General features: G+C 35.2%; 1 long non-coding RNA gene across 1 annotated transcript; it reads left to right on the top strand.

The window, feature by feature from the left end:
• Positions 1-1,171: 1,171 nt before the first annotated feature.
• On the top strand, positions 1,172-12,591 carry LOC116559736. Its single transcript, XR_004272594.1, has 3 exons — positions 1,172-1,183; positions 4,198-4,207; positions 12,516-12,591. It is a non-coding gene; the product is annotated as an uncharacterized LOC116559736 (long non-coding RNA).
• The last annotated feature ends 3,050 nt before the right edge of the window (positions 12,592-15,641 follow it).

Below are 15,641 nucleotides of genomic sequence, written 5' to 3'. Positions count from 1 at the left end.
TTTTTATTGATTTATTTTTTCTTAGTTTGGCTACAGGTTTGTCAATTTTGCTTAAGCTTTTAAAAAATTAACTTTTTCAGCTGGGCACGGTGGCTCACACCTGTAATCCCAGCACTTTGGAAGGCCAAAGAGGGCAGATAACCTGAGGTCAGGAGTTGGAGATCAACCTGTCCAACATAGTGAAACCCTGTCTCTACAAAAATACAAGAATTAGCCAAACATGACGGCAGGTGCCTGTAATCCTAGCTACTTGGGAGGCTGAGGTGCGAAAATTGCCTGAACCCAAGATTGTGCTACTGTCTGGGTGACAGAAAAAAAAAATTAACTTTTTATTTTATTGGTCTTTAGGGTATGTTTTTTTTTTCCTTCAATTTTATTTATGTATGCTCTGATTTTTATTATTCCTGTTTTTTCTACTAATTTTAGGTTTGTTGCTCTTGTTTTTCTCATTCGTTAAAATGCATCATTAGATTGTTCATTTGAAGTTGTTCCTCTTTTTTGATGCAGGCACTTAGAGCTATAACTTCCTTCTTAGTACTGCTTTTGCTGTATCCCACAGGTTTTGGTATGTTGTGTTTACATTATGATTTGTTTCAAGAAATTCTTCAGTTTTCTTTTTAATTTCTTCATTTAGTCATTCAAGAGCAGATTGTTTAATTTCTATATATTTGTGCCATTTCCAAAGTTTCTCTTGTTACTAATTTTTAGCTTTATTCCATTGAGTCAGAGAAGACATTTAAAATAATTTTTAAAAATTATTTCCATTTTCAAAACCTGTTTTAAAACTTGTTTTTATAACCTCATGTTGGGCCTATTGTTGAGAATGATCCATGTGCTAAGGAAAAGAATGTGTATTTTGTGCCTCTTTGATGGAATGTTTTGCCAAAATATATTAGATCCATTTGATCTACATTGCAGATTAAATCTGATGTTTCTTTGTCTATTTTCTCTCTTGAAGATCTGTCCAATGCTGAAAGAGGAGTGTTAAGCCTCCAGCTGTTAATGTTTGGGAGCCTATCACTCTCTTTAATACTAATACTATGTTTTGTATATATCTGGGTGCTCCAGTGTTAGGTGCCTACATATTTTTAAAATGGTATATTCTCTTGCTGATTGACCCCTTTATTGTTACAAAGTGACCTTCTTTGTCTCCTCTTACAGTTTTTGTGTTGAAATCTATTTTGTCTAAAGTAATAATAGCAACTCCTGCACTTTTTTTGCTTTTCATTGGCATGGAATATCTTTTTCCATCCATTTATTTTTATTCTCTGTGTGCTTTATAGGTTAAGTGTTTTTCTTGTAAGCAACAGACCAATAAGACTTGCTTTTGCATCCATTCAGCCAGCCTATGTCTTTTGATTGGAGAGTTTAGTCTGTTTACACTTAATGTTATTATTGATAAGTAAGAACTTTCTCCTTTCATTTTGTTATTTGTTTTCTGGCTGTTTTATAGTCTTGTTTGTTTGTTTGTTTCTTTTTCTTTCTTCTTTCTTTCTCTTTGTTTTCTGTTTTCCTCTAGTGAAGATGGTTTTCTCTGATGATATGATTTATTATCTTGCTTTTTTAATTTTTTTCTGTATTTGTTGTTGTTGTTGTTTTTGGCTAGAGGTTACTTTGAGGCCTGCAAATACTATCTTATAGCACATTATTACTTATTTAAGTTTTAAGTTAAATGATACATGTATAGGTTTGTTATATAGATAACTTGTGTCATGGGGGTTTGTTGTACAGGTTATTTTATCATTCAGATATTAAGCCTATTATCCATTATTTATTTTTCCTGATTCTCTCCCTCCTTCCAGCCTTCCCCCACTGTTAGACCCCAGTATGTGTTTTTCTCCTCTATAATAACACATTATTTTAACCCAATAACAACACTATTTGCACAAATAAGCAAAAAGAAAACCAGTAAAAACTCTATGCTTTAACTTTGTCCCCCTCTTTTTCACCTTGTATTTCTATTTATATCTTACTGTACTATTTCTTGAAAAGTTATTGTAATTATTTTTTTTTTATTGGTTCATCATTTAGTCTTTGTACTTAGGATAAGAGTAGTTTATACACCACAGTTACAGTGTCATAATATTTTGAGTTTTTCTATGTACATACTATTCCTGGTGAGCTTTGTACCTTCAGGTAATTATGTATTGCTCATTAATGTTCTTTTCTTTATGATTGAAGCACTCTCTTAGCATTTATTATAGGATGGGTCTTGTATTAATGAAATCCCTCAGATTTTGTCTGGGAAATTCCTTATTTCATTTTCATGTGTAAAGAATATTTTCACCAGATATACTATTCTAGGGTGAATTTTTTTCCTTCAGCACTTTAAATATGTCTTGCCACTCTCTCCTTGCCTATAAGTTTCCCTTGAAATGTCTGCTGCAAGACATATTGGAGCTCCATTGTTGTTGTTTCTTTCCTCTTGCTGGTCTTAGGATCATATATTTATCTTTGACTTTTGGGAATATGATTATTAAATGCCTTGAGGTAGTCTTAAATCCACTTGGTGTTCTGTAATCTTCTTTCTCTTTGATATTGATATCTTTCTCTAGATTTGGGAAGTTCTCTGTTATTATCCCTTTGAATAAATTTTTTACCCCTATCATTTTCTCTGCCTCCTCTTGAAGTACAGCTTTACATTTGACCTTTTGAGGCTATATTCTAGATCCCGTAGGCATGCTTCTTTTTATTATTCTTTTTTTTTTTCTTTTGCTCCTCTGACTTTGTATTCTCAAATACCTTGTTTTAAGTTCACTATTTTTTCTGCTTTTAATCAATTCTGCTAATAAGAATTGATGCATTCTTTAGTATGCCAAGTGTATGTCTCAGCTCCAGAATTTCTGCCTAATTCTTTTTTAATTATTCCAATCCCTTAGTTAAATTTATCTGGTAAAATTCTGAGTTCCTTCTTGGTGTTATCTTGAATTTCTTTGATTTTCTTCAACACAGATAATTTTAATTCTCTATATAAAAGGTCACATATCTGTTTCTCAAGGATTAATTCCTGAAACTTGGTTTAGTTTATTTAGTGAATTCATGTTTTTCTGGACAGTGTTGATGCTAGATGTTCTTTGGTGTCTGAATATTGATGAGTTAGATATTTATTGTAGTCTTCACTGTCTAGGTTATTTGTATATTTTCTTCTTGGAAAAGCTTTCCAGATACTTGAAAGGACTTGGGTATTGTGATCTAAGCTGTATCTTCTTTATGGGGCACCCCAAGCCTAATAACACTGTGGTTCTTGCAGAATCACAGAGATACCATGTTAACGGTCTTAGGCAAGATCCAGAGAATTCTCTGGATTACTAGGGAGACTCTTGTTCTCTTTCCTTACTTTCTCTCAAACATACAGAGACTCTCTCTGTTCTGAGCTACCTGATGCTCAGGTGGAATGACACAAGCACCTCTATGTCCACCCCTATGCTTACTTCACTTGGTCAGATGTGAAGCCAGCACATTGCTGTTTTGCCTAAGTCCTGCTGTAAAAAATTTCTAGCTACTACCTGTGTTCTCTCAAGGTCCCTGGACTCTACAATCAGCAAGTGGCAAAGCCAGCCAGGCTTGTATCCGTTTCTTCAGAGTGACAATTTCCCCCAGGCCTTGGGTGCGTCCACATGTGCCATACAGGAGTCATGGGCTAGAGTCAAAAACCTCAGAACTTTACCTAGTGTTCTATTGTATTGTGACTGAGCTGGCACACAAACCACAAGACACAGTCCTTGCCACTCTTCCTTTCCCTTTCCAAAGGTGGAGGAGTCTTACCCCATAACCACCAGCACTCCAGGCCATGAGGAGTACTTCCAGACTACTGCCAATGTTCCATTAAGGCCCAAGGTCTCTTAAGTCAGCTTGTTGTGAATGCTGCCTGGCTGGGACTCACCCTTTAGGGCAGTTGGCTTCCCTCTGGCCTGGGGTAGGTCCAAAAATGCAGTCCAAGGGCCAAGTCCTAGAACTGGGAAACAAGAGACTGCTTATTGCTTTATCCTCATGTAGCTAGGCTGGTACTTCAGGTACAAGACAAAGTCCCCTTTACTTTTCCCTCTACTTTTCCTAAGCAGGATTTTTGCCCCATAGCCACCATAGATGTTAATGTGCTGAGTCTTATCTGAAGCCAACAAGTCTCAGAGACTCATCCAAGGCCCTTGATGTTATACCTGCATATTACTGTCAGTTATTCAGGGCCCAAAGTCTCAGCAGTTAGTAGGTAATAAATGCTGCAAAGATCGGGCCCTCTCCTTCAAGGCAGTGGGTTCCTTTCTCATGCAGAATGTGACTAGAAATGTCCTGTAGGTGAAAGGGCCTGGAATGGGGTCCGCACAATTCTGACTGGTTCCCTATCCTGCTGTGAATGAGATTGTATCCTGCGTGCAGCACAAAGTCGTTCTCATTGTTTTCTCTTGTTCTCTCAAGCAGAAGAAAGGGGTTACTTTTGGAGTCATGAGCTGTGCAGTCTGGGGTTAGGGGAGAGATGATGTCACCACTCCCTTGGCTGGCCCAGCTGGTGTATCAATATGTTGCTTGCACCCAAAGTCCACCATCTGAAGTCCTAATCCAGCTGTAGGACTCAACTAAAAGGTGCAGTCCTTATGGACTAGACTGCCTTTCAAGTTTATTTGGAAACACAGAGTGCCATAGCCCTCAGTGCTGTGGTTTGCAGGTACTCAGGATCATACTGCTGGCATTGGCAATTTCCCTCTGCCTAGGTCTGGTTTAAGGGCTCCCTTTGTGGGTGTGTGTCACCTGAGTTTGGTCTGGGTTTCCTTTCTGACTTAGCAGGACAGCACTGAGTTCAGTGCCTCACAATTGTTGTATTCTCCCTCTCCTAGCATACAGATATGCTCTCTGCACCATGCCACAGCTACTGGGAGTTGCGGAGGGTTGGAGTCAGCAATTCAGTATTTTGTGTTTTGTTTTAATCTCTAAGTGTCTCTTTCGGTGATAGGAAGTTAAAACCGGGTACTGTGAGCTTACCTGATTTTGGTTCCTATGAAGATGTTTTTCCTGTGTAGATAGTTGTTAACTTGGTGTCCTTGTTGACGGGAATGATTGGTGGAGCTTTCTACTTTGTCATCTTGCTTCACCTCCTCTCAAAATCTGCTTAAAATGTTAACACAAGTTGCACACACAATATGACCCTAACTCATTATCATCATGTTCTTGAAATGTGTGATACAAAAAACAATGTGTAGCCAATCGATAGTTTATATTACTTTAATCAAACAATGTAAATTCTTGGTAAAACACTTAACTGTTACCAACTTCCATTCTTTTATATTTCCTTTACAAACCTACTTGTAACTGCTACTAATCTGAGCATATATTTAGATTCGGACAACTTGAATCTATGATTTTCGGTATACAGTCCTCAACCGTGGCCCAAAGAAAACTCTATTTATATCTATTTTGCTTCAGTTTCTTCCTTTAGCTCAACATAGTCTTTCTTCAGTTCAGGACCATGTCATTAACACTTGTTTTGTTTAATGTTGGACAGTTTTTGAATATAATTTTTTTTTCTTTTGGAGTTTTTGAAATACTTACCCACCCTATCTAATTTTATGTTCTTAAAGTCATAAGTAGAGATTTATATATCAGAGTACCTGTCAAGTCTTTATATCTTTCCATAAACCTCCTTGAAGAATCAACACTTTAGAATTTGTAAAGAGCTTTCAGAAAATAAGCATTAGAATAAAGCAAATTAGTGAATATGCCAAGACATATCAAATTTTCAAAAATCTCATACAATTTTGGAAATCCATATTAATAACATTTTCAAACAAATATAACTCAAAGAATTTTAAACATCATTTCTAATTTTACAATGCTTCTTATAAGCATTGTAAATAAAGAATAACAACAAATAAGCCTAATACAGCAAATAAGCGCCTTGGGCTTCCAGGGACCATTCTGGGAGGCCAAAAATTAGTCTGAGGTCAAAAGACTTAACTTTATAATTTTAATTATGAAAAGTTTGTCAAATATAAAAGATTTAAAACACTTGATCAAACTAGGATCACAGCTTACTGTAAAATAATAGTCATTCATTTAGCCAAAGTAGTAATTCAAAAATTTCAAAATTGCTGGCCAGATTCTGTGACTCCCACCTGTAATCTCTGCAATTTATTAGACTGAGGCAGTCTGATCACTTGAGGCCAGGAGTTCAAGACCAAATGTCTACTAAAAATACAAAATATTTTCTGGACACAGTGGTATGTGTCGAGGCATGAGAATCACTTGAACCTTGGAGGAAGAGGTTGCAGTGAGCCAAGATGGCACCACTGCACTCTGGCCTGGGTGACAGAGGAAGACTCTGTCTCCAAAAGTAACAATAGTAATCCAAGTGCAAAAACTTTTGCTCTTTAGGGTAAACTTTTACTCTTTAGGGAAGAGACTCAGTTTTTTTTTTTTTTTTTTTTTTTTTTTAAACTAATAAAGACAGCATGAGAAAACCAGAATATACCTCTTTCCTCTTTCTCAGTCCTTCCTTCCACACCTTTTTAATATTTTTGCAGTTTACTCAACAGGCAAACAAAAGTCTTTTGGTGTCCCTTATTAATACTATGTGAAAATCTTGTTCAAAGGAGAAAAATAAACTATACTCTCATTTTAGTCTACTATTAACATCAAGCTTAATCTTAATACAACTTTATAATCACTTCTATCTAATCTCAATAAGCTTTGATCAGACAAGATAAGATTTCCATAAACAATTATCATCTTTTATAATTTTTCCTATCCTCTTTTTCTCCCAACTTTCTGTATCAATTCAGTTTTATCTATCATTTTTTGTTTTATTGCTTCAATTTAAAACAATCTTGGCCAGGTGTGGTGGCTCATGCCTGTAATCCCAACTCTTCGGGAGGCCAAGGCAGGGGATTGTTTGAGCCCAGGAGTTTAAAACCAGCCTGAGCAAGATAGTTAGATCCAGCTATATAAAAATAAATGAATAAATAAAACAACTTTTAAATAACCTTTCAACTAGGCAAAATTACTTTTTTTTTTGAAAAAAAAACATGTTCTCATGCCTTTGTTAGAACTTTCCATATCAAAATTCATCCTATTTTCCTCATACACAATTATTTTTTATGTATCCGTTTTAATTAAATATATTAATCTAAAATGTTAACTCTTAGTAAACCTAATCTACAATGAAAAAGTAGGAATTACGAAATTTTAATTGTTATGTACCAGGAGCATAGCCTAGGACAGAGAACAGAGCTATAAAGAGAATTCCTGAAGGATCCAGCCCCTTTCAACATAACCAGGAGGCACACCTGGGCCAGGGAATATGGGATCATATCGGGCTTAGTTCTGCTCTCTAACTGGTGGGCCATTTGCTGCGGACACACATATCCCCTGGCCTCATCATGGCCAGTAGTCTAGACACCAGAATCAAAAGGCTAACAACCAGAGCTCACAAATAATTTAAGCAAGTATCAAAAATATTACAGAAACAACAGGTTATGACCTTGAAACGTCTATCAAGGTGTTTAGATGTTTATATTCCACTTTCTTAGCAATTTTAAAACTGGTTTTATTTATAAAAGGTGGCTAAAGTCACATGAGTTTGAAAAGCATTTAGGCTTATTTTTTTTAATTTATCAGCAATCATTTATTTATAAGCCAATATGATACCATGTAGACAATATCTAAACAGACATGTAGACCTGTACCCCTAAAAATGGAAACAAGCATAAAGACTTTATAGCTTTATTTTACATTTTAAAATCATAAGTCACTAGTTTAAAAGAACAGTTAGATTTAGTTATGCCTCTGTAAATGGAACAAGATAAATTTATCTGTCCCACATGCCAAAAACCTTCCCAAGTTTCAGAGAAAACAGTGTGGCAAATTTACATTTCAAAGCACAGACAGAATTTAAGCTTTTCAAAGGAGTTTAAGTGTATTTGTTAGAGGAAGATTAAAAATGGATGCCAAGGTAGCACAAAATTATAGGAATTTACCCTTGAATTTTATAAGGACACCAATTTTATTTAGATAGGTAGCTTTAACTTTAATCTCTATTTTCTAGTTGAGGCACTGAGCTCAGGGTGGGGACAACAACTGGGGCCAAAAATACATGTGCAGTTTCCAGAGCCTGATTCTTACGTGAAAAACAGGCATACTGGAAGGTAGAACACCCAGATCAATAAAAACTAAGGATCTCGTTTTTATACTAAGTCTGGGGCCAACAATAGAAGGAAACATCACAGGACTGGGCTGTGTGATGCTTCCACAGGACATCTTCCTTTGAAGATATTTCTGTAATGCTGGTGGGTCACCAAACACCAATCAGCTCACTCTTTGATCAGCCCATTCTGCTTGGGAGTTTTCCCAACACCTTCAGTGTTGAGGTTTTTCACAGCCTCCAAGTGTTCAAACTGCATCTTTCTTATCTAATCACATAAAGAATATCCCCTTGCAGTAATAACCATTCACAGCAACTCCTGTCACCTCCAGAACTTCAGCTTTCACCAGGGAATTGCCAATCATTGAAACAAAGGCCAACTGTTCTCTCATGGTAGTGTAATGCCTGGTACCCAAAAATGCCAAAGGACCAGGAAAGTCGGTGCAAAAGTGAAGAGTTTTACACTTAAAAGAAATCTGCCCATGACTTTTGGGATTCTATGAAGAAGAAAGGAAACTCCCCAAAAAGAGTATGTAGTGCCTTTTTCTTATTCCTCAAGGGAACTCAAAGCCTCTAGCAATCTGCTAGATTTGTTTTATCAAAGATGGAAAAAAAAAGAAGCAAAAGTAGAAGGAAATGGAAGAACCATCTTAGACAAGGCAATTTGCTGCGATTATAAACTGTCCAAAATATCAATAATGTTTTACATTTTTCTCAGCAAAAATTGTGCCAAGTAAAGAAGCAGACAGAGGGGCCAAACATAACTACATAGGGGATTCAGTCAACTGAAAACCTTTTACCAAAACAGGGTCTAAAAGAGAAAAAATCTGCCCTTCTCAGCCTCCCAAAAAAATCTGCCCGTCTCAGCCTGCTGGGATTACAGGCATGAGCCACTGTGCCCAGCCTCATAGAGCTCTTAAAAAATAAAAAAAAATAAAAAAAATAAAGAAAAGAAAAAGAAAAAAAAACAACACACTTTTCAAATATCAGATTTCAGCCAGGACAAACAGCCAATATTCCTGGCTTTTGATTGGCTACTATCTTTTTCATTATTTTTTTCTTATAATTTTATACCTATTTTTTTAATAGCAATGAGCTAAATATTTAGCTTTCTTTTTGGAAATAAAAAAAAAATAAATGATTAATAAGATAACCTGATCATTTGAAAACAATATTTCTATAGTAGATGTCTGGGCCACTCTGAAAGGCATTAATAAGTGTTTGTTAATTTGAAGCAGGCCAGACCTTTCAATTTTACTCTACTTACACTATAAATAATTATATACGTTGCATAACTCCTATATCTCCCTCCACAACTCCTTTTTCCCTTCTTTTGATTGTTCTATGTATCATGCAACCTGTGCACATTTTCTGTACTTCTTCACCTGTAAGTACCGTGAACTCTAAAATATGTATCAGCTCTTAAAATCAGTTCTTATGTACAGCGATCTGATAGTGTTAATTATATTAGTAATTTCCAGCAATGACTAATAGTTAATGAATATGTAAGGGATATGAGACACACGCAAAAATAATTAATTTTTTCTTTTCTTTTTGACACTGGATCTAACTTTTATTGCAAGGGCTAGAGTGCAGTGTTGCAATTATGGCTCACTGCAGCCTTGACTTCCCAGGCTTAGGTGATCATCCCAACTCAGCCTCCCAGGTAGCTGGGATTCCGGGCACATGCTCTCATGCTAGGCTATTTTTGTTTTTGTTTCTGTTTCTGTTTTTTTTTGTGTGTGTGGAGATGGGGCTTTGCCATGTTGCTGGGGCTGGTCTCAAGCTCCTGGGCTCAAGCATTCTGCCAACTTCAACCTCCAAAAGAGCTGGGATTACAGGCATGAGCCACCATGTCTGACCAAAAATAATTCCAATATTTATCAAAATGTAACAAGTATCAAAATTTGCTAAAGTAAATGCTGTGAGCGCTCAGAAGAAGGAGAGCCAATTTCAACAGAGATTGTGGGCAAAATTTGTCTTATGCCTTTAAAAAGAGGCTGATTGTTGATATTGAGGAATGGAAGAGGTCCATTGTTGTTAAAGATATTTGTTTATGGTAAAGTGCAAGAAAGAAAAAGGAAATGGCATAATTTTAGAATCCTACAGGTGATTTTGATAAGATTTTAAGAAATAGAAAGGAGAGAAAATATCAACTTGAAATAAAAGTTTTTACTTAGAACAGAGTGTAAACAACATTTTTATAAAGGACCAAAGAATAAATTTTTAGATTTAGAGAGTTACATAATCTGTCTCACAGCTACGTAACTCTGCCATTATAATGTGGGTTGGAAAGAGGGTGATCCTCCCTATCATAAAGGTCACCATGTACACTTCATGACAAAAGACAAGTTAACAAGAGAAAAGCATAAAAATGTGTTAACATGCATAAGTGATAGGGTCAGGAGGCAGAGCAAGGCCTAGGCAGATAGGGAAGGATCCCTGGAGAATCTCCAACCCACCTGACAAATGTTTATGCCAGATATTTGGTGCAGATACAGGAACCTGCATAGGAGGCTTGCCTGGGCATGTCTGCAATGAACTGAAGGTACTCATGAACTGAAGGAATGGGATGGAGTCACCAGGAATTCACACCTTATGCAGGGGAGGAGCCTGGCCTTTTCAGCTCATTTGTGATGGCCCTGGTATTCAATTTATGAGATGGAAATCTGCTTGCAGGACCCCTTTCTTTGCTGAGAGCTTTCTTTTCTCCAAATAAATTTCACCCTTCTCACCCTTTAGTGTGTCTGGATGCCTAATTCTTCTTTGTTATGAGATCAGAACCAGGATGAGCAGAGCTAAGGAGCAAAAATTCTGCATTATAAGCACGGAGCCATACAAATAATGAATAAAACCCAAAGGGTAAGATAGTTAAAGCTTATATACTTTCTTCACTGGGTAGAGGAATTTGGTGGCACTGTAAATAAATGAGCTTTAAGACTAGACAATAGTTTGTAAATGATTCTCTTTGGAGGCTGAATGGGAATCTAGGACAAACAATACCTTGTGGACAAGGTATAGGAAGGTGAGATGCAGGACTGCATTGGGCATGAAGGTTGTCTTCTTAAGTACAGTAGCCCGGGTTACCTCTTGAAGCTGCCCTCAGGAAAATAGATGAAAAGTCTGGGCACAGCAATGATTCCCAATCCCCTTTCTTCTCCAGTGGTTAATATTTCCTAGTTATTTTATGAATTTCCTAGGTAAGAGGTGTTAATTGCATTTCCTTTTGGAAAGAAGGTTTTTTTGATAATATAAAAAAAAAAAATCCAGAAAGAGTTCTTCTTGATGCTCAGAAAGAAAAAAGAAAAAGAAGAAGGAACAAGGCAAGGACAGGTGGGTAGGAGATAGTCAGAGAGAGACCTTAGTTCTGAGGGTTATTTCTGAGGCTTTTCAATGTTCTTTAATTCAAAGCGTTTAGTATGCCAGTGTGCCATATTTTGGGGTAGAATTTTCTGTGCTCTAACAATAGCAGTGAAGTAGCCATAGATTAACATAACCTAATGAATGGAGATACATTTCAATAAACATTTGTTTACAAAACAGACAATAGCTGAATTTGGCCCATGTGGCACACTCTCCTGACTCTTGGCATAGAAGATATGAGGGACTTGCATGCCATTGTAGGAAAAAAGTAATATAATTTTTTCTCACCATTACAAAGTTCCTGACTATGGCAGCTATAAGAAGAGATTAACATCATGAAGCACACAAATGTATTATATAATTTTTACATGAGATGGGAAACTACATAGGGAAATGAAGATCCAAAGAAATAGGGAAATCTGTGTATTTTTGTGCTTAGATTGAATAGTGAACAGTCATGCAGAGGTATGGTTGGACAAGGAGGATAAGATCTAATGGTAATAAACTGGGGGAATTTAGGAAGGCCTATTTGTTTAGATTATCTTCTGTGTTCCTGTATCTGCAGAGATAAGGACTTTCCTTTCTTCAGGGTATAGAGAGGGCACCATTCAAATGAAACCCTTATGACCTACTTTAGAGAAAGGGCATATAATTCTTTATGGCTTGCTTAGGGGAGAAGAGTAGGAGAAAGTCAGAGAGATTTTCTTGTTTCTGCTGCTGTCTCAAATGCCAACGTGCCACTTTTGAAGGTAGAATGTGCTGAACCCCATTTTCATTCTAAAAATGTTGATGTGTTTCAAGAAGGCATGCACAAAATCTGGAAATTGGGATGGAGATGTGGATGGTACTTTGGTAGTAGCATGTGGTTGAAAATAAAGGATGTAAGAAAGATACTTTCTTTTCTAAAACCAAGTAAATGATAAAAATTATAATTTTACGATTATGCATAGATGACCCACGACTTATGATTGTTTGACTTATGGTAATTTTGACCTGAAGATTACACAAAAGTGACACATAGGAGAAACTGTACTTCAATTACCCATACAACCATTCTGGTTTTCACTTTCAGTACAGTAATCCATAAATTACATGTGATATTGAATGACTTATTATAAATTAGTCTTTGTGTTGAATGATTTTTTTCCATCTGTAGGCTAATGTAATTTTCTGAGCAAGTGTAAGGTAAGCTAGGCTAAGCTATAATATTCTGTAGGTTAGGTGTATTCAATGCATTTTGGCTTATGTCATTTTACATTTAAGAAGAGCTTATCAGAATGTAATCCTAAAGGAAGTCAAAGAGTATTAATAGTTGCAAAATAGTTAACTAATAGAAATCAGTCAAAAGCATAGTTTAACTTTTTATACTAGTTTGAAACTAATTGATTTTTATTTCTAGTTATATTATCTGGAATTATTTAGTTGAATTTTCAAAATTAAATGAAATATCAAAACAAATCCTAGATATTTTGCAGTAATTTCTAAAATAAAGGAAAATTTTAATCTTATGGCAGTGATTATGTTACTCTCTGCTGTTCATGCCATTGTTATTTAAAAAGCCAAATTCATTGTATTCTACACATTATCGTTTTTCCCTTAAAACAATATATTAGTTGATACAGCCATGCACATAGTCCCCTAAAGTTTTAAATAGAGTGTTTAAATTATTGATTTCATGTATACATGTCAAAAATAGGACTCCAGTTTTAAAATAAGTTTCAGATAGGTGCATGTATGCATTTGCTAATGATATCTTTCAAATATCTATAGTCAGTCTTGTAGATTTTAGATGTTTTGAGAAGTAAAGACAGTTTTAATATAAATTCATAAACCAGAGGGTTAAAATAAGTGAGAATGTCTAATATTTTTGAAAGTCACATGTGCCAATCAGCCGCCACGTGACAGATTCTTAGGAAGAAACCTATGTAGGGAAGCCCTTTTTAACATGACTGTGTAGGAGGTAAGAAAGTGAGAGGCATTAAGTTATACCTTTTTAGAGTAGAAAATGGAAATTGCTCTTTTCTAACGTGTACTATGTACCAATACAGTGCAATACTTCACTTGTTCATATATATAAAAAAACTGAGGGTGATCACATAAATGCACACATTTGTTTGCATTATCAAATATGAATTAAAAGTTCTTTTTTACTTGTTTAATTATTGAATATTAGAACAAGGAGTCTGTTACTTTAAACATGGAAACTGAATTTTAGTGAAGTTAAATGACTTAATGAATATAGCAGGTAAGAAAGGTCTGCATTATCTTGACTCTTAAGTCAACTGCTCTATTTGAGAGAAGTCATTTTTCTCCATCATACAAAGAGCATTTAGCAGATCTATACAATGGAACCAGTGTCCTTCCTTACCATTTTAAATACAGTCTGCATAATATTATTTAAAATTTGGATAGAGAGCTATTAACCCTCACACATGTATTATATAGTAATAATATCAAGGCTCTCTGTTTTGCTCAGCAGTAATCTGATTCTCTAGCTGTGATAAACTGCTTTGCCTTTGGCCTTCTAGTTTAGCCATTTAGGAATTGGATTATTGTCTCATAAAACAGAGGGGCAATGATATCATTGCTTAATTATAATCGTTATTAAAAGTTCTGAATCATGCCATTATCAGGAAAAGGGCAAGCGATGGTACTTGAATCAATGACTCACAAAGAACATTTCCATTTATTTTGTGTCAGAAAAATAAAAGCACATTTGGAGTTTATATGCAAAGTGGGAAACAATAGCACGTACTAGCTAAGAGCTTAGAATTTTGAAGCAGACAGAAACGTTCGAATTCCTACTCCAACATTTACTCCTTGTGTAACCAGAGTGTTCATCTGTAAAAATACGAATAAACATTGTGTCTACTAATATTCTAAAGTTTCTTAGAAATGAAATAATACCATGTGTTTCATGTTTAACATAGTGCTTGACATGTTAGCACTCAGTAAACGGTAATAATTTAAAATAATAACACAATAATAATAATATTGATCTTAGTTATTTCAAAATGTCTTTAAATCCACTTTAAAGATATTAAAGATCAGTTCATCACCAGTCATGCTGTTCTTTTACACAAAAATATGGAACATTTTGGTTTGGTGTTATCTATGTAATTCTCTATATTTCAGATTAACATCCTCACACCTTATTTCCAAAGTATTGGGCTTCTTTCTAGAGGTTATAATGAATTCATTCATTCAATGAATATTCAGGAAATGTTTGTTTTGTGTCAATCCCAAGCATAGGAGAACAGAAAGTTTATTGCCTCCAGTAAGTCTAGTAAGTGAGGGTGAAATGATCAAAACAGGTCTCAAATATTAGTGACATTAAATTACAGGAAGGTACACTGGTAATTTGTTGTAAAACAAATCAAATGACTTAAGTGATAAATAGAGTTTAAAAGGAGCTATTGCTGGGACTGAGATCCTGGAGAAATTCTATCTGAAGGAATCTGAGATGATGGGCTGTCAGCTAGACCTTACAAATTAGTAAGAGTTTTAACAGATAATGAATGAATAACATTTCAGATTGATAAAAATGAGTAAATATAAAGAGTTATAAAACTTTGTAAGTTTATAGAGTGATCTTATATAAATTTATAGCAGACAGAAATTATAAATATTATATTAAATAAGGAGATGTAAATTACATATAGAGAAAAGCTAGAGTGAAAAGGAGTCTGAAATAGTAAAATGAGGGAAAATAAGAAATGTTCTGTTTTCAAAGGTGAAAAATATACATACTGAGGAGAACCTTATAGGAGTGAGAAATTAATTGTATCAGAGTCATGTGAAATAGGCAAGTGAAGATATATCTGTGTTCCAGGTTTATGCCACAGTAGGGAGAATAATGCAGCATCATTAATTGAAATATGGAAGAAAAAAGGTTGTATGTATGAGTGAAGATATCATCCTTGTTTCAGAATTGTTCAAGTTCCAATACCTATATGATATCCAAAAAGACATAAGCAATAAAGACAGAATAGAGACATATTTTATGCCATCCATATTATATGGGGAACCAAATAAAATCAGATGTTGTGAATGTTGAGACAAACACAAGAAGACACAAAACGCAAAATATTTTCTTGAGGATAGAGAAGGAAAGAAGAACTAGGAAGTTAGAGTAATAGTTTAAAGAGCA

This window comes from Sapajus apella, unplaced genomic scaffold (assembly GCF_009761245.1).
Source record: "Sapajus apella isolate SASKATOON/1434 unplaced genomic scaffold, GSC_monkey_1.0 scaffold24, whole genome shotgun sequence".
Classification (NCBI taxonomy): domain Eukaryota; kingdom Metazoa; phylum Chordata; class Mammalia; order Primates; family Cebidae; genus Sapajus; species Sapajus apella.
This window is presented reverse-complemented; position numbering and strand designations above follow the sequence as displayed.